Genomic DNA, 16,936 nt, shown 5'->3' on the forward strand with positions numbered 1-16,936 from the left:
CTTGGCCCAATAGCAGGTTGGCAGCCAGCAGTCAGTGCAAATCCCATAATCAAGGTATTATATGCTGTCTGTAGTTTGTCCCCAAAAGCAGTTATATCTTTTTTGTTTTATTTGCATGATGAGGAATAGTCAAGACGAAGCAAAGCCATTTGCCTTTTCATGTGGAACAAAACAAAACTACATCAAAGCCATATACCCCTTTTGTATGGAAATGACTAAGAAGACTGGCTGGTTAATAACTTTGGGTCTTGGCAAAAAAAATGAAGATGCAAATACACTCAAAGTTGAAAGGCCCCCAAGTTTTTTTCCAAATGTAGATGAGCCCAGATTAAGAAAGCAGTAATTAATTTCCTTTGACCTCCAGCTGAAATTCTTTTCTAAAGCTGTCATAAAGAGAAAGAGGCCAGAGAGAAGAAGTGAAACAGTGTAACAATGCAATTAAACCCTTGTAATGAGGTCAGGCGTTGGACTTGTTGCAACTGATATCATTACAGCAATGAAGAGACATTGCAGATGGCCTGGTTCCCCCCACCCCTTGATTCGTTCCTCCCCGCCTTTTAACTCTTTAACAGTGTTCTTTTTTATGTCGCTCCTTGACATCGGAGCAATGAGGTGCAATCTTCCACTGCTCTGGTAACGTGTGAACCCACAACATTTGCAAATGAGAAAATAAGAGGAGGCCATGACTCAAAATCGAATTGGTTGCGCAAGGCCACCGTCACCTTATCAGTTGCCTTATGTTGGTGGTGTCATCACTGAGTTCTGCCTGCTTGATGTTGATCCCTCTGACGGGGCCTTCTCAGTGGCCTTTCCCTATTTGTAGAATGCCCTCACTGGTGAGGCACATTCGTCTCCCTCACTATGAACATTCAGATGGAATTTTGAAATTTCTGCTCACTCAAATGTTTGATGGCTGAAAGATACTGTACCTGGCAACCATGAAATTTTATTAACTGTGAGGATATCTGACTGTTTTTAAATGCATGTTGGTGTTCTTCGTGTTTTTAAATGTTATTTTATTGTAAAATGGTGTTTTCTGCTACTTTGATACTTGTCACTCTTTGCTCCTTTGGGAGGAAAAGTGGGGTAGAATTATCAGTACTCAAGGGTTGCATCCACCAAAGTTGGTTGGTGGTATTCTTATTCCGCTGATGAAATGTTTGGCACCAGCACAACATTGTTAGAAGGAAGATGCATAAGTATGTCACTGTTAACTTTGTTTCACAACAGATTGCACAATCTGTTGCATGACGAGTTTCCACTAGTGCCTTGCGTTGGATCCCTCTGCTGTGCAACATTAAAACTCACTCATCTACTAGTGCAAGAATCTTTGCACTAGTGGACAAAGAATGCAAAAATGGCCACCATGTGTGAACAAAAGTGGGAGTCAGAACCTTGCCAAATTGCTGCGTTTGGGGGTGATATTTCAAGAGGTGTCTGAACACAAAGAGGGGGAGAAAACAGACAAAGCATTTTCCAAATAGATAGACAAGCAAGAGGCCAATGAAGCAAGAGGTCAGTAGGGTGTGTGGCTAGGGAGGGGTGTGCTCTGTGGAGAGTCTAGAGGGCCAGACAGAGAGATTTGGAGGGCCACATTCAACTGTTACTCAACTCAATGTTTGTTTGCTTGTTTGCAATGCTGCAGATTTTGAGCTTTGGGGTGGGAAGGAACTGTGGTCCTATTCCCTAGCTGTTGTCTCACGCCATTTGTGTGTGTGTGTGTGTGTGTGTGTGTGTGTGTGTAAAAGTGTTGTCTCTTCCTTTGTGTTGCAAACGAAGAAACTTAATAAAAAAAAATTAAATAGCAGAAGTCTCCAGGAAGGCGATTCTCGACTATCTGCTCCGAAGCAGGCTTAGATCATATTGGGTATTTTAATTAAAACTTTCCCTTAAAAATTAGATGTGAATGGCAAGGCTTTCTGATTCTATAAAGGGCAAAACCACATTCTTGCAATTTCGAAGGAAGTCATTAGAAGCCTGGGAGGGTCAAACGCAGTTCAAGCCGGCAGTGAAGTGAGACTTTCTGCTTCCACTCGGCTGTCACCGCACCTGACCCCGAACCTGGTAAAAGCAGCCCCGGTGGAGAACCAAGCAAGCATCTTCATTCTGGCTTTCCTGGTCTTCCGCATCGCAAGCTGCCAGATAAATGTCAAATTGCGATGGTCTTATGATGGTTAATGGGAATCAAGCTGAGAATGCTTAAGCTTGTTTCGCTTTAGAGAAGTTCTTGTCACTCATTCTTAGATTGGGGGGGGGAGGGAAAGGTCTCCAATCAATAATATACATAAAATGAAAGAAATTCAACAAAGCTGAGATGGTTAGGCTTTTAGTGGGGTTGGCAAGGAGAGAGAAGGGGAGAGAGGAAAAACAGTTACGTAACCTATCTCGCACAGGGATTTAGCAGTGTACAAGGCAAAACAGAGGACGCGGGTGGCGCTGTGGGTTAAACCACAGAGCCTAGGGCTTGCCGATCAGAAGGTCGGCGGTTCGAATCCCCACAACGGGGTGAGCTCCCATTGCTCGGTCCCTGCTCCTGCCAACCTAGCAGTTCAAAAGCATGTCAAAGTGCAAGTAGATAAATAGGTACCACTCCAGCGGGAAGTTAAACGGCATTTCTGTGCGCTGCTCTGGTTCGCCAGAAGCGGCTTAGTCATGCCGGCCACATGACCCGGAAGCTGTATGCCGGCTCCAGCAGCCAATAAAGCGAGATGAGCGCCGCAACCCCAGAGTCGGTCACGACTGGACCTAATGGTCAGGGGTCCCTTTACCTTTACCTTTACCTTTAAGGCAAAACAAGGAGAGCATAATGCAGAGTAGAAGACAAAATAGGGAGATTGGTCTAGAACCCAAAGGACTGCAGGGACCCATGGGCATCCCATGAAGCTGAATGTTGGAAGATTCAGGACATACAAAAGAAAGTCCTTCGCCCAGTGTGCAGTTAAGGGATGGAATTTGCTCCCACAAGGTGTGGTGATGGCTAGGACCCCTGGACCTAGCAGAAGCCAATGGTTGCAGGTTAAAGGGGATGGAGAAACTCCCTTATGAGGAAAGGTTGCAGCATCGGGGACTTTTTGATTTAGAGAAAATGTGAGTAAGAGGTAACAAGCTAGAAGTGTATAACGCTGTATGTGGTATGGAGAAAGTGGACAAGGAGGAGTTTTTCACCCTCTCTCGCAGCACTAGAATTCATGGACACCCAATGTTGGAAGGTTCAGAGACAAAAGAAAGAAATTCCATGGAGGGTAAGGAAATCAGTGACTACCAGACATGGTGGCTATGCTCTGTCTCCACTGTCAGAGGTAGCATGCCTCTGAATATCAATCGCTCGTAATCACAAGCAGGGAGAGTGCTGTTGTGTAAGGTTTAGCTCATGCTCTTCCCATAGACATCTGGTTGGCCACTGTGAGAATAGGATGCTGGACAAGAGGGGCCACTGGCAGTGATGCTTCTGCATGCCAGTTGCTGGAAACTGCAAGAAGGGAGAATAGTGCCCTTGTGCTTGGCCTAAAAAGGCAAGCCAAAACCAATGTCTGTATTTCTCTCTCTCATTTCTTAATCATCTCCTTTTGCTGACTGTTCTGTGCTCGGCTGTTTTGTGAAAAGTGTTGGCCTTTTCTCCCCTTTTCCCAGTGACAGGGACACTGCAGTGGCATTCTGTATTAACAAGCATTCAAATTTATTTCAATTAGCTTGGGACAGTAATTCAATCGGGCGGCCCACTGGATCTTTGAAAGACTTGCAATCATGTCAGAGTGGCGACCTCTTTAAAACAAAAACAAGAAGCAAAACTTTGCTTAGCCAAAAGCCACCCCCACCTTTTTGCCCCCCCCCCAAAAGAAGGCACACTTGAAAAGGAATGCCACTTTGATAATTAGTTATTGATCACGGACAATACATGCGATGAATGCCATTGGATTAACCAGACGCCAGTGGGTCGCGACACAGAGGTTTCCTTATCGCAATAATCTACAGAAAAAGAAACGTACAAGAAAGGTCGCTAAGGTCAGGCCTGGTGGAGCTGGGATTTTGGGAAATAGCTTCCTGCTTGTGCTTGGTGTGCGTGTGTTTTAAAGCAACAATGAAGCTGCCAAAGACTGATCCATACAATCAGATTCTGATACCAAGCTGATTGCCAGGTAAGGAGCATTCGAGAAAGAGAACACTTGTACCATGAAGTTATTTTGATAAATTAACCTCCCTTCAGCCAGCATTTTTACCTCACTGCTGTGCCATTAACCTTTCTGCCCTTCTAACGTCCATTAGAAACAATTTGAGAATCCGAGCCCAAGAAGACTGTAACAAATATAGACTTTAAAAGTATAATTGACTTCTTTTTCCCCCTTTTCTTTCTTTCATTCTTTTTTTTATTTTGGAAGGAGCAATTTAAAGGCTGCATAAAAATCACTGCAGATGTGGCCATTTAATGGATAGAGAAATCTGCAAAGAAAGAAAAAAATGATTGCACACTTTAAAAGCCGGGGGGTAGGGGGAGTTGTATTTCTTTTTTCTCCACTCTTTGGAAGACTTACCACTCCAGAATGTTGCATGGAAGTGCACTTTGGATTATTTCCAGGGCTCATAAGATCCAGGAGCTTCAGCATCCACTCAGTTGATGGTCACAGCTTTCAAAGTGGACAGAAGGTCAGCACCCTGGAAGTCTGGAGAAGGACAGAAGCTCAGGGACAGAGCACATGCTTTGCTTAGGAAAGGTCCCAGGTTCAATCCCTGGTGCCTCCAGGCAGTCCTGGGAAATAGTACTTCCTGAAACCTCAGAGAGAACTGGTGCCAGTATATAATACCTGAACTCATGAACACCCAATGAAGCTGAATGGTGGAGGATTGAGTGAAGAGAGTAAAAAAAAAAAAAAAAAAGGTAAAGGACCCCTGGATGGTTCAGTCCAGTCAAAGGCGACAATGGGGTTGCGGTGCTCATCTCGCTTTCAGGCCGGGGGAGCTGGTGTTTGTCCACAGACAGCTTTCTGGGTCATGTGTCCAGCATGACTAAACCACTTCTGGTGCAATGGGACACCGTGATGGAAACCAGAGCACACAGAAACACCCTTACCTTCCCACCACAGGGGTACCTATTTATCTACTTTCATTGGCGTGCTTTTGAAGTGCTAGGTTGGCAGGGGCTGGGACAGAGCAATGGGAGCTCACCTGTTGCGGGGATTCAAACCGCTGACCTTCTGATTGGCAAGCCCAAGAGGTTCACTTCACACAGCGAACAGTTAAGCAATGGAATTCTTTCCCATGGGAGGCAGTGATGGCCACCAAGCTGGGTAACTTTTTTAAAAAAAGAGGGTTAGGCAAAGCCCTGGAAGATAAGGATATTTATGGATACTAGCCATGATGGCTATGCACTGTGTCCCTGGTCGGAGACTGTGTGCTTTTGAATAGCAGCTGTTGGAAATCATAGGAGAGGAAAGTGGTAGTTATATAAAAAATTGCTGAAGAAATGTGGAGAACTGAATTTAAGACTGGAATGATGAGAAACGGAGAGAAGCTGAAAATTGAGAGAAAACCGGTTTGCCCAGCCCTACATTTAAAAGTGCATTTCAGCAGGCATAGTTTGTCGTGCGAGCTGCACCTGCTGGAATTCCTTCTTCTAGTCAATTTCCCGATGTAGAAGGACCTTGTACTCTTTTTCAATCTGGCCACTCTAGAGCCCAGAGTCCATATGATACAGCCTGCTGCTGTGGTGGCTGTTGGCCATTGGGACTGGTAGGGCAGAAGGCACAAAGGCCAACAGGTCATGGCGGCAGAACCAATGACAGGCAGTGCCAAACTAATTCTCACTTTGCCCCCATCCTCCTCCCTGCTGAGTTCTGCAATGGCAACACTGAGACTGAGGAGGAGAAAACTGACAGCCAGTGCTACCCCCTGGACTGGCACTGTGTAAGAAAACAGACAAGTGGGGGCTGGCTGAGATTGGTGGAAGAGTGCTCCTTTCACCCTAATGGGTCAGCCTCCACAGGCTTGTTTTGTTCAATGACTGTCTGCATGAGTTGGATTCAATGCTTTAGGGTTGGCAGTGGAGTCTTGACCCAAATCCCTGCTCCATGCATTGACTGCATACACTTAAGTACCACCTGCACAGCTCTCCCTCCCTCCCTCTCCTCTTTCTCTCTCTCATTGTTCCAGTGACAAACATATCCCCCTTTCCAACCAAACCCAAAGCCCAAACCCAAAGCAATCAGATCTGTCACAAGGTTTGTTTTTAAATTTCTCTGGGCCAAAATGACAGCTCTTCCTCCTCCTCCTCGTTCCCCTTGCACATCTGTATGAGCCAGGACAAGCTCCCCACCAAACTGAGGAGACTCGCTTACATTAAATGGCAAGATGGAAGGCAGGGAGGAAACAATAGATGGCTGTCAAGCTCGACAGCAGGCCATGGATCTCTGAGCACAGAGCTGACAGAAAGGCCTCAGAGGGTAAACCTTTTTTGCTGGAACTAATTAAACAGATGAAATTATTACATGGATATGCAGATGTTGTTTACATTTTACCATATGGTATTATTTCAGGTAATGACTCGCAGGAGGATCCCCTTCCTCTCATCAAGAGGAAATGGGATGAAAAGGAGACTTTCGGCATGTCACCTCTCGGTTGCTAGGCAGGCAGCGATAGCAAGTGGCTGTTCGTGGCTTCCTGGAAACCAGCTGGTAGAGCCCATGTGTGGATCTGGGGATGATCAACTCAGAAGAAAGGAGATGAAAGGAGCAGAGTGGTGGGGGAAGTGATCACAAATATACAAAAAGGGTGTCAGGAGAAGAGTGGAATGCTACTTCAACAAATACTCTTGAAGAGCATAACACAAAATCATTGGTTGAAGTTACACAGGCGCGGACCTCTGCCAACCGTTAGGGGGGAGAAGTTCCTGACTTTCAGCCTGCTGTGATGTCTCCATTGTTGGAGGCAGTGTGCTTCTGAATACCAGTGACTAGAAACTGAAGGAGAGGAGACTCTTGTGCTCAGGTCCTGTTTGCTGGTTTCATATTGAGGCATCTAGTTGGTCACTGTGGTTGGGCTAGATGGACTGCTGACCTGATCCAGCAGAGCTCGTCTTGTGATGCGGAAGCTGGTGGAATGTGCTTACTTAGAAGTATTCAAAGGAAGCTTGGACTTCTGGCTTGGATATTTTCATATCTAATTTCTTTATTTCTTTTAACATTTTAAAAAAATTAAATACATAATAAAACATAAACAAAATCATCCCAGAAACAGGTTAGAAATATCTATCTCATGCGCAAACCACACTGTTGTGGTCTTGCTCAGTTCCCATTGCCCTGAAGCTTGTGCAGAACCCAGAGATGGAAGGAATGGCAAATTAATGAGAGACAAATTCCTATCCTCATGGAGTGGAATTATACAACAAAGTGGCCATCGCTAGAAACATGCCATAAGAAATCGTAGCTGTATCACAGATAGGCAACTGAACAGGATCTCACTTTGTGATCTTAAGGAAGAAGAGGATTTGTTCAGGAAGAGGCCCTCTCTCTCAAACATGCTGGGGTTCTGCAGATCATGTAGGGTTTTAAAGCTAACCAACACCTCACATTTGGCCCACAATTCAATAGACAAGGTATGGCAGGTGCTTCTTTCAATCTAGGGACCACAGTCCCTTATGGACAACCTTTCAAGAGCTGCATACGAGTGATGAGCAGGACCAAAGCCAGAAAGTGGGTGGGGTCAAAGTCAAAAGTGGGTGGGACAAACAAGGTGACTCTTACTTTTGTAGAGTAGGCTACATGCAAAAGAAAGAAGTTTCTACACCCACAGAAGAAGAAGAAGAAGAAGAAGAAGAAGAAGAAGAAGAAGAAGAAGAAGAGGAGTTTGGATTTGATATCCCACTTTATCACTACCCGAAGGAGTCTCACAGCAGCTAACATTCTCCTTTCCCTTCCTCCCCCACAACAAACACTCTGTGAGGTGAGAGGGGCTGAGAGACTTCAGAGAAGTGTGACTGGTCCAAGGTCACCCAGCAGCTGCATGTGGAGGAGCGGAGACGCGAACCTGGTTCCCCAGATTACGAGCCATCCAGGCAAAGAAGGTATATCACAGTTCAGGGGAACATTTCAATCACGTGTAGAGCAGGGCTGTTGAGAAAGACTTTGAGGGCTGCCTAGAGAGCCCTGGAGGCCACTTTTGGCCCCCAGGACTGAAGTTCTCCACCTCACCAACAGACAGACATGGAGATAAAACAAAAACAGTCAAAGAAGGTGTTAGATGTTCCCACCAGCCACCTTCAACAAGCATCACAAGGATAAGGCTTTGCCGAGTTCAAATGTTCATAAAAGCTAATCTAAAATTTAAAAAACACATATATTAAATTAGCCGTGCTCAGATCAACCACTTTCCTGAGAGTGACCCTCAGCATACGCTTTATAATTGAGATCTTGCCAATTTGGCTCCAGAAGGTAAGAATTGACAGTTCTGTCCAAACACGAAGGAGCTGTAATGCTGACATTTCCATGGAGAGCTTGACATGCCGTCGAGCCGGTTAGCATTTACAGCGGCGTGCCAACGTGAAATGTTGATAACGGGAGCTCTCCTTTTCAATAAATTTCCATTCATCATGCTGAAAAGGTTGCTCTCTAGAATTAGAGAGGCATAGGATTATCACAGACAACAATGTGGAAAAAAATCATTAATAACAGGCATTTAAGGGTGGTCAGTCAGTTAGACTCTGACACTACACAATTACCGCCAGGGAATGATCAACGATGCAAATATTAATGGGTGTTTACACTCAAAGCAGAATACAGTGACAGGCTATAGAGCGGCCCCATAGCAGCCTAGTTCTCCCTGAGGTAGTCAGCCTGCGGCTGGGCTCCACAGCTTCAAAGTGGCTCTACCACAAGGGTAGCAGGTTAAGCATCAGCAAGAAAGAAGAAATGCATCACCCCAAAGGTAAAAGGTGGCGCTGATTTGCATAAAATCTACATATGTGAATGTTTATGCAAATTTAACACTGACAATGCCTGTACAATGGAGGTAGCAGAGAGTGACTTTGCATAGTGAGGGGGGTGGCATTAATGCAACCATACCTGATCTTCCCTTTTTGAAGCGATCCTTCATATTCTGTGATGTTCTCCTACCAGAACTTGTGCAAGGAAAGCGTATTATTATTGTTATTCTTATTAGTTTTATGGGTTCTATGAGTTCTATGTTTTGTGGAATTGTACTGTTAACAACCAAGAGATCTCCCAACGTGGGACAGGATATGAATGGTCCAAAACAAACAAATGAACAAATACAATACCGTGATGAGATGATCCATGTGTCTGCTCAGTCTACTATACCAGGTAATGGTTGATGGTGGAGCAAGCTTTGGTAATATATCACCATGACCGAGGAAAACATCTCCCCCCCCCCCCAATAATATTTATTTTCACAATAATCCCATTGGGTACAGTTGCTATTTCGTGCCTCCTCGGGTTGTCACCTTGTGCAGGTGAACCACCTGCACCACCCTAAATCTGCACTACCCTAAATCTGCACCACCCTCTCCAGATGTGGTTAGACTCCAGCTCCCATCAGCCCCAGCCAGCATGCTTGGTGGTCAGGGATAATGGGAGTTGGAGTCCAGCAACAACCCGAGGTCCTCCGAGTCCCTACTTAAGATTCCCAGCAACTGATATTCAGAAGCATACATATACTGAAACGGGTTTGTGTGTGTCTTATTTCAGAATGTGGTTCAGTATGGCTTGTCTGCAGAAGTCAGTGGCAACTTGGGTAAGGAATCTTGGACAAAGTATCCAAACCGAGCCTTGAAGGCATTTACAACTTCACATTCAAAGGGAAAAGCCCTAAAGGAGCTGACAGCATTCTCAACACCAGCAGTCCAGAAACGGGTAATGTTATGCTAGTCCAAATTATGTAACGATTTGTGCTAAAGAGGGAAAATGTGTGCCAGCCCTGGAACACTGCCATCCTGGAAATCCACTGCAATGAATCCTCTCCGGCAGAGCAGCTACGTATGGCTTGTCAGATTTTATTTTCCGCCCCCAGATGTCTTGATAGACAGACACTTTCTTGACTGGAAACTGTGGGAGCAATCCAGACCCATTAAAATCAAATGTGTTGTTTTGTCTTGGACTTTTGGGGCTGGAATGTAGCTTTCTCCTTGGATGTCACTGTTGGACTAAAATACAGACAGAGAGCTGAAACATTTCAGATACAGTTGGTGCAAAATGATGGGGAGGGAGGCTCCTTTCCCACTGCACCACTTGGTCAGAAAAAAGAAGAATCTGGATCAGCCTTTGCCAACCTGGTGCCCTCCAGATGTTTTGGACTACTTATTTACAGTGTTTATTGAATTTACTTCGTTCCCTTCCTCCCTAGGGCAGCAAACAGATATGTAATTTAAAAGCAAAAACATTCTGAAACAGATTGAAACATTCTGAGAACAATTACAATTAAAATCACCCAAAAGCAGTTACAGTTAAAAAGCACCCTGAAAGCAATTATAATTAAAAATATGCTTCCCTCCAATGATCTTGAGATTGCCAGGAACAGTATATTTCAGCCACCCAATGTCTGGGTAAAAAAGAATGTTTACAAATTCTTCCTGAGAGTTGTTAATGATGGAGACAGACACACCTCACTAGGGATGGCATTGCAGAACCAGGGAACCACCACTGAAAAGGCCCTGTCATGGATCACTGCCAATCAGGTAGCTTTTGGGGGTGGCACCACCAAGACTGAAGCTCCCATTAGCCCAAACTTGTAGCCCCAAACATTTGAAAGACACCAGATTGGCGAAGAGTGATCTGGAGGTACATGGAGCCAACAATGGACCTCTCTTGGACACAGGGTCATCTGAAATCTTGCTTAAGGTGGCATCTGAAGTACATTCAAGGAGTTCTCCCTTATGCAAGACACCTGGGGGACTCTGAGGGAAGCCGGAATAATTTTGATAAACCTTGTGAGAGTTATTGAAAGAGGCTTTGCACATCTCTGGAAATAATCAAACAAGACACGACAAGGCAAGCATGTTTTAGAACTTCTGATTCAACAGTCCATCCGATGACACAGGAAGCCACTGAGATGAGGTCTTCCAAAATGATGAGCCGATTGTTGTGCCACTTTTCACCAATGGAATTGTAATGATATTTTTTTTTCATATTCAACGACTAGATTTTGGTATGAAATCTGGTCCCGTGATCTTTATTTGTGTATTGCTATTAGAACTAAACATGATATTTAATTTTCGGTCTCTTTAGTCAACAAGCCTTAGGACCTGCTGTTGATGATGGACTAGGTTATGCAGCATCCTATATCAGTACAAGGTGAGGTCTCTTTAAACTGAACACATGAATCTACCTTTAAGAAAAGCATTCTTTTCTGAGTTGTAAGCTGGTATTGATGTGCTGGGCCCTCTAAATGCCTCAAGTTGATCACTGCCTTGTCTTAATTGGTAAAAGACTTTGATGTGCTTCTGCCCTGCTTTGTACATACTGTACAAAATTAGCTCTGCAAACCCTGACCACGTAACTGGACTGTGGTGGCCCCTCCAGCTTGGACTCAGAGGCCAGTCCCAGACCAGAATAAACCAAAAATCCACCCACCCCATTTGATCTCCTCCACAGCAAAGCCTTGTTTCTTCCTGTCTTAACCTTGACAGGCCACAGGGGAAATAGATGGAAATGGAAGAAAAATTGATTACAGTCTAATGAAACATAAGTTAGCTCTTTCTACTCCGGGAGTTAACATTAACAGTGCAAACACTGTCCTTTTGGTTTTCCTAGATGCAACCTTGAAAGGTCAAGTGCACACGAAAATTAATATCTGCAAGACACTCGATAGATTTTTTTTTATTGGAGGGGGGAACCAAAGCTTTTAATTTTAGCATCAGGTGTTTTGCACACATGGTGATGTGTTGTTGAGTCAATGAGTGTACTGTACGTGTGTGAAGAATATTGCTGTAAACCAGACTAGAAAGGTCTGGGAGAGGATTGGAAGCAATATCTTTCTGAGCAAAAACTGCTTTATTACTGCCGTTCCCCTCCTTCGCTCTCTTGGGCCTGCATTCAGCGGAGACCAGGCCAAATTGTTAGTCATTTTCAAAGCGTTTGGCAGCCCCCTGCTTCCTAGGAGTTTTTCAGCTGACATCTTTGCTGAAGCGCTGTGCGCAAGGGTCACTGCAAGCTCTGACTCTTAGGCCTAGTTTACTCGGCCTATGTTACAAGTCAAGACCAATATAAATTAAAATCCACAAGCCATACTGTGAAGGCATTCTTTGCTCTCTTGAGGTGCCGCGTGTAGCCTTCCCTACGCACGCACGCTCAGTTTCCTTTCAGCAGCTCTCATAATTTTATCTCCGCAAAAAGTAACAGATTGTATGCCTGAGCTAAAGGAGAATGAGGAAGCGGGTGAAGTCGGCTTCCTTTCTTTCCCTCCTTCCCCATAATTTTTAATACTTTTTAAAGGTAAAATTTGTTGACAGTTGAGAAGCTCTGGTGAAATGATAATAATACTAGGGGCTGCTTATCACCTGCAAACAATAGTCCAATGACAGGGTTTGCACTGACTGGAAAAAATGGGAGCCAGAATGGATAGTGACAGTCGTGGAGAAAACACAGCTGAAATTGGATCCTAACTTATAAAATCCAGGCTAACCCAATAGGCCCATGCCACTATTATGATATTAATATTGTTCAAAAGTATCAAAGATGGGTTTTAAAAAATAGGATTGTGAACAGAAGAGAGAGCGAGTGTGTGTGTGTGTGTGTGTGTGTGTGTGTGTGTGTGTGTAGGTGGTGGAATCATTTCTTGTTTGGTTTAGACTCGGCATTGTAGCAATATATTGCTCCCAGCTAGGAATTTGAGATATGAGAAAATAAGAGATATGCTGTGTTTGCACAGCACGTTCCCTCTTGGCTGATTTAATACAATGGTGCTCTAACAGGTATCGGAGAGGAAGAGAAAATAGTACAGGGAAGAGCAGTGCAGGTTGGTCTATTAGAGCAAATGGGGCATTGTTCCACCAACTGCAGTCTACCCTCATCCAACCCTGCCTGCCCTGCCTTCTTACTTGTGACTAGTCCACTGCCTGCCAGCTCCCTCCTTCTTAGGCTACATTCATACAGTTTATTCCATTTAACCAACATGGGGTATTATTTTGTTTTGTTTTGTTTTTTATTTTATTTCTTGGTCACATTTTCTACAAAAAGTTCCCCAAATGCCCTGCAAGTTTAAAACAGAAAAATCAATAAATGCAACTGCAGCCTCAATTGGGGGACAGTGTGGTGGTGGTGCATGAGATTACAATAAAAAAAATACCTAGCATAACAAAAAATTATAGCACTGGCCATTGAAGCAGAGAGCAACAATGATCAGTTTCAGGCTCCCTCTGATGCATACCATCTTGAAATGTAGCCGGATGAAGGGTGGTACACACACATGCACATGTTTAAACACTCACAACATAGAAGGCCCTTCTTTTTAGATTGCAACTTCCTCTGCGCCAGTGCAATTTTTCTAGAAAAAGAGGTGCTGGAACTCACTATGAATGCCTCCCTTTTTCTTTTATAAAGTCGTACCTTGGTTCTCGAACCAAGTCTGTTCAACTTCCGAAACGTTCGAAAACCAAGGTGCAGCTTCCAATTGGCTGCAGGAGCTTCCTGAACTCAAGCGGAAGCCACGTTGGACGTTCGGCTTCCAAAAAAATTTGGAAAACCAGAACACTTACTTCCAGGTTTTCAGAGTTCAGGAGCACAAAACGTACAAGGTACCAAGGCATTCGAGAACCAAGGTACAACTGTAATGGCAATGGCGCCCACCTGAGAGGTGCCAGAACTGAGTTCCATCTGGGGGGGAAAGCCCAGCTACCTGTCTTTTTGCTTGTGAAGTGAAATAATAATAATTATTATTAATAATTATAATTAATAATTTATTTGTACCCCGCCCATCTGGCTGGGTTTCCCCAGCCACTCTGGGCGGCTTCCACAGAAACAAAAAATACACTAAAATCATATATTAAAAACTTCCCTGAACAGGGCTGCCTTAAGATGTCTTCTGAATGTCAGGTAGTTGTTTATTGCTTTGACATCTGATGGGAGGGCGTTCCACAGGGCGGGTGCCACTACCGAGAAGGCCCTCTGCCTGGTTCCCTGTAGCTTTGCTTCTCGCAATGAGGGAACCGCCAGAAGGCCCTCAGCGCTGGATCTCAGCGTCCGGGCAGAACGATGGGGGGGTCCAGCTCCAAGGGCCTTCTGGCAGTTCCCTCACTGTGAGAAGTGAGATTACAGGAAACCAGAAATCGGTTGTGGCACCCGCCCTTTGGAATGCCCTCCCTTCCGATGTCAAGGAAATAAACAACTACCTGACTTTTGGAAGACATCTGAAGGCAACCCAGTTTAGGGAAGTTTTTAATGTTTGATGCTTTATCGTGTTTTTAATATTCTGTTGGGAGCCACCCAGAGTGGCTGAGGAAATCCAATCAGATGGGCTGGGTATAAATAAATTATTTTTATTTTTATATTATTATTATTATTATTATTATTATTATTATTATTATTATTTTACCCTAGATGCAGAAAACAACAACAGAACTTTTGAATATAACATGACTCTGTCTGCGCTTGGTATATTTTAATTTGGTTCAGCTTAGCTCCAACTGCTTATTGAGTTTCTCTTGAGGCCATTGTATATCCCAAGACAGGCAAGCACTGCAGCAAGATTCCAGAAAACAAAATTAATGTAGGACACATGACCACTCTCTGACACACACATGCACTCACTTCTCCCACACAAACCACCCACACTTGCTGTGGTTGACTCACTCCTACCCACAATGTATGAACTGAACATGAGTGCAATTCTTTCATTATTAACACACGAGAGGAACTTTAAAACTTTCCTCTTCATCCAGGTATTTGATGAGTGAACAATACTGTGCCTAGACACCTTGAAACCACCAGCTGTGAGATTATGTGGTTGTTTTAAGGTGTTCTTCATGTTCTTAATTGTTTTTAAATTATGTTTTTATTTTGTGTTTAATTGTACTGTTTAAATTTTTGGGTGCTTGCCACCCTGGGCTTCTTTGGCAGGAAGAGCCGGGATACAATTTTTAATAATAATAGTAATAATTCTAGTGGTTTTGGGAATGCTGAGCCACTACCTGTACTCTTCATGGTAGAATTAGGAGAAGTTTGATTTCAAGGTTGGAATGTTAAGAGAAAACAAAGGGAACAGAAACTGCTGATGTTCTCTTATCTGTTCCATGTCGAGAATGGAAACCAATCCAGCAAATATGATTGTTGTAGTTTTCAGTCCACGAACGATATGTAACTCCTTGCACCCCACCATCCATTTGCATTGAAATGAATGGGGTGGAATAGCACAATGACAACATAACTTGTGTAATTTATGTAATTAATCACATGCACAAGTTATGTAATTTTGCCACAGTGGAAAGTAAGCCAAATGGCGTAATTCTTGGTGGAAGATGAACTGTAGTGGAACAGCAACAGTGCTGCAAGCGATGAATGCAGGGTGGAACAAAAAACGATGCCTACCTCAAGGCATATTTTAGAAGTAGAAATAGCCAACAAGCCTAGATGAGAAGCCACTAACATCTCTGCCGCTGTTCCAGGATCCACCTTGCAGCCTTGACGACAGGCCTTCATTTTGTCAGAGACCTTGAGGTTTGACTTAAGGAGAAGTATGAGCTCAGCTTTTTCATACAAGGGACGCCCTCCCCAAAAACATACACGCTCGCTTCATTCTCAAGACGTGATAAAGTAATCTACAGCCGGAGCCGGCTTCCAAGTCGAGGCCTAAAGGGATTTGATTCAGTGTCAAAACCTTTGCCTTGCGAGGTCACTCTTTCTTCTGGCTTGCCTGAGAACAAAAGCAGGAGGGTTTGCATTGTTGTTGTTGTTATTGTTATTGTTGTTGTTGTTGTTGTTGCTGCTGCTGCTGTTCTCCTCCCTCTCTCCTCCCCCCCCCATCTTTGCAATAAAAGGCTCCTGAAATATTTTTTCACTAGACAGAGAAGCCTCTGAAGTAAGCCACGCCTATGCAAGAAAAGGGGAGAAAAGGGGAGAAGGAAGTGAGGGGGGGGGAGAGACCCGCTGAGGCTCTCTCCAGAAAGTTGCCTGATTGAAATCAGCCCTATGTCTGGGGCTGTCATATCTCGGAAAAGACATAAAACACGCAGAAACATCAATAAGCAACAAGACTCTGACAGCTCGGAGACATTCCAGATGACAAGAAGAGAAAGGGGGTAAGGTTAAGGCTCTAGGGGAATATTTAAAATGCCTAACAGCCCGTTGAAGTGTTGGCAGGCATCAGGGAGACCCAGAAAAGACAAGATAAAGTCTATCAGGTTATCACCTGGTTCAAGACAGATCCCTCACAGCACGACCATGAGAATGAGACAATGGACATAACGGCCTTCCCACACACACCACACACCACAATCGCCTCCTTTTCCCCATCACACACACACACAAATACAGTATTTCTTTCGAAATGTAGCTAAGAAACAGGTTTGCATTTTACACGAAGGTTACCCAGACAACGTTTTACATGGTAGCTTTTTTTTTGGAAAAAAAAAATTAAAAAGAGGGAGAAGGAAAAGGGGGGGGGGGGACATAAACAAAATGTAAGACAGAAGGAGCCGGAAAAAGGGGAGGGAGAATTCTGTGAGAATTCTGCTTCCAGCTAACATGTACAGAAATCAAAAAGGATTAAGAAGGTTTTTCCCCCCTTCATTTAATTTCCTGTACACCAGCAGCTTTTGTTAAAAGATCAGAGATATTGCTATTTATTGAATTTTTAATATGATCTTTATTAAAAGGCGGCTCACATGTTTGGGTTTCTTCCCCCTCCCTCCCCCTCTCTTTTTTTAAAAAAACATGCATAGATATAACAATCAAAGCTGAGGAATGAACTATGCCTGTTTGATTTCATTCCCTTTATATTG

This window comes from Podarcis raffonei, chromosome 14, assembly GCF_027172205.1.
Source record: "Podarcis raffonei isolate rPodRaf1 chromosome 14, rPodRaf1.pri, whole genome shotgun sequence".
NCBI classification, from domain to species: domain Eukaryota; kingdom Metazoa; phylum Chordata; class Lepidosauria; order Squamata; family Lacertidae; genus Podarcis; species Podarcis raffonei.